Genomic DNA, 3,537 nt, shown 5'->3' with positions numbered 1-3,537 from the left:
TACGCAGCCGCGGCTTGCCCACTTCCTTTATTTCCCGCCGGCACGGCCCCGGGCCCCGCCCGCCTGCCCGCCACGGCTGGCCCCGCCCCCGGCCCGCCTCCAGCCTCCCGCTACCGTGAAGCTCAGCCGCGGGGTGCCGGAGCGGGGCCTGGGAAGCCAGAAGGCTTTTGCGTTGCGCTCGTTCCAAAGCCCGGGTGCCTGGAGCCGGGCGAGGACCCTGACTCCAGCTAGGCCCATCAGCCGATGATACAATGGCCCCAACATAGCAACATTTCCATCTTCACACCGTTCTCCATGTCAAGGTAGCTATCTGGGAAGGTTGGCCACTCATTCCGGCTATGCTGGGATAATTCCTAATGTTCCTTGCGTGGAACTGCTTTTAGAATCCTCCCGGACTGTCTTGGAATGGCCTCGGGGGTGGTAGTTCCCACTAATAATCTCGTGAAGCCATTCACCAGTCCATGTGTCCAGATAGCCCCACAACTGCACAGCCAGAGGAGAAACACACGTGACTCCAACAAAAGAGAAACAGAAACGGGAAAGCAAGTTTCTGAAAAGCATGAGAAATCAAGTAGGGTCACGGAAGTTGCTACACCTGAACAAAGGAATAGGAACTGAATTTTTAAAAAGAAAAAAAAAAAAGACTAGGAGGAAATAAAACCAAAAATCATCACAAGGTTATATTTTTAAAATATCAGTGATTTATTTTACTTCCCACTTTCTTCTGTTTTCCAGTTTTTCTTTAAGAATGTTTTTAACGTTTATTTATTTTTGAGAGAGAGACACAGAGGGTGAGTGGAGGCAGAGGAGGGGCAGAGAGAGAGGGAGTCACAGAATCCAAAGCAGGCTCTAGGCTTCTGGCTGTCAGCACAGAGCTGGACATGGGGTTCTAACTAACCAACCGCAAGATCATGACCTGAGCCTAAGTCAGAGGCTTAACCAACTGAGCCACCCAGGCACCCCTTCTTTTTTTTTTCTTTTAATTTTTTTTATTTATTTTGAGAGAGAGCACGTGGGAGAGGGGCAGATTGAGAGAGAGAGAGAGAGAGAGAGAGAGAGAGAGAGAGAGAGAGAGAATCCCAAGCAGGATCTGAGCTGACAGTGCGGAGCCTGATATGGGGCTCAAACTCACAAACTGTGAGATCATGACCTGAGCTGAAACCAAGAGTTAGATACTTAACCAACTGATCTACCCAGGAGCCCAGATAGAGTACTTATAAGTGCAATCTACCTGAATAAATTCCTCATAGCCAATTTTCCTTTTTTTTTTTTTTTTAAGTTTATTTATTTATTTTGAGGGAGAGAGAGCGAGCTAGTAGGAGAGGGGCAGAAAGACAGAGACAGAGAGAGGGAATCCCAAGCAGGCTCCACGCTGTCAGTGCAGAGCCCAACTTGGGGTCAAACTTAACGAACTGTGAGATCATGACCTGAGCCTAAGTCGGATGCTTAACTGAATGAGCCACCCAGGTGCCCCTGTATCTTCCAATTTTTCTAAAATGACTGTGGCATTAATTTTACAACCACTAAAAACTATTATAATGAAAATCACAGAAAATAGTTTGTTAAATTTAGATAATGTTATCTGTATTTCAAGTTAACTTTTTTTTTATCAGAGCTGCATATCCAAGTGATTAAAGTATAAATAGCAAGTAATATTTTTAAAATGTTTATTGTTGGGGGGGAGCAGAAAGAGAGGGAGACAGGATCCAAAGGTGGACTCCACACTGACATCAGAGAGCCACTGTGGGACTTGAACTCACCAATCTGAGATCATGACCTGAGCCAAAATCAGACACTTAATGGACTGAACCACCCAGGCACCCCCCAGGTAATATTTTTAATGGGGCTGTCTGTGAGGTTTCTGGCAACCAAAGCAATAGAGGTTAATTTCACAATTCCATAAACAAAGAATGGGGCATACCAATTACCACTTCAAGATAGCCCAACCTTATGATGCACCTAACTTTAAATGAAATTCCTGGGTTTTGTGTGCAGCTTATCTTGGCTCTGAAGGAGGTAACAAGGGAACAATCTATAAAGTTTCAGCAAGAGTAGGTTTCTTCCAATAAATAGATTTCCTCCAATAAGGACTGCTATGAAGGCACAGGATACCTGAGATCAGAGAACAAATGACACATGGGTAGTGCCAGCTGGATGCTTTCTCCCTGCCAAGGAAGATACAGTGCCATGCTAGAGTTGGAGGGGCCCAGGCTGTGTGTCACAGACAATACAGACATCCCTCATTTGGGCAGCTGGCCTACCTAAGCTATAAGTCACTTCTGCCACTGATACTTTAGCACCACAAGTACATTTCTAGGACTGTAAATGTGTTTCTCGTTCTGTATGTGGACCAATCAGGCCACAGTATGCTCCCCAAGAAGCAGTTCCCAGGCTCAGGAGGAGTTTAGCTTCTAACCAATGCATATAACTGGTAATCCTTCCCATCTTGACACTACTCAACTCTCCGATTACCTTCAACACTTCTGACCGCTAAACTTTGAATGATGGATGACATACTTCTCTGTCTCCTTAAACAGGATTCTAAACATAATTTCATCTTTTCCAGGCCTCCAGTCATCTTCACAAGCGTGGCCTCCTGTGCTGTGAAATGCTGCTCTTGCTCTGGGCGGCCCTCTGTGCTCCCTCTCCACAGATGTACATCTGCTTGCTGATCCATGACGTCCCCAAATATCGTGGGCACGGTAATGCTGCTACAAACGTTGTCCTACAGACATACGTGTATGTATGTTTTCACTTCTCTTGAGAGTAATACCTAGGAGTGGCACTGCTGGGTCACCGGCTTGAGGAATGTGCAACTTTATTACAAACAGCCAGTTTTTCAGAGCGGCTGTGCCATCCTGCACTCCGCCAGCAGTGTGTGTGCATCCCAGCAGCTCCGCGCCCCCCTCTGGCTCACCTCTGCACCACCAGCACCCTGATCCAAGCCACCATCTCCCTCTATCATTGCAATAGCCTCCTAACAGGCACTCCCTGTACTCTTCCTCCTTTTATAAAAGTCAGATGGTGTCACTCCACTCTTTAGAGTCCTCTAAGTTTTCCCAAGGTCTTTTCAATAGCTTCCAAAGTCCCATATGAGCTGCACCCTCTTTAAGCTCAAATCCTACCACTGTCCCCTTATTATTCTCCCTCAATACCAATGGCCTCTGTGCTTTCCCTAGGCCTGGCTTTATTTCCTCCACAGCACCTATTACAACCTGAAATATTACATAGTGATTTGCTCCACAAGGAGGACAGGGACTTGTTCTATCTATACTCTTGTCTTGGTCCCCAGACAGTGCTTGGTACTGCTGGGTGCTCAACAGGTAGAATAACTATGTCAACAAGAAAATCATCAGGTGCTGTTAGGTGTTATGCAGAAAACTAAACAGGGCACTGCGAGGGCAAGTGACTAATGGGTGGCTAATGAGCTTGGTCCTCTGATGCCTGAAAGTCAAAAAAGGGACCAGATGTGACAGGAGGAGGAGGAGCACTCTGGACACAGGAAGCCATCTACTGCAAGCATGCAGCCACCGGAAG

Source organism: Panthera tigris, chromosome B4, assembly GCF_018350195.1.
Source record: "Panthera tigris isolate Pti1 chromosome B4, P.tigris_Pti1_mat1.1, whole genome shotgun sequence".
Lineage (NCBI taxonomy): Eukaryota > Metazoa > Chordata > Mammalia > Carnivora > Felidae > Panthera > Panthera tigris.
The sequence above is the reverse complement of the archived record's forward strand: the minus strand, read 5'-3'. Positions refer to the sequence as shown.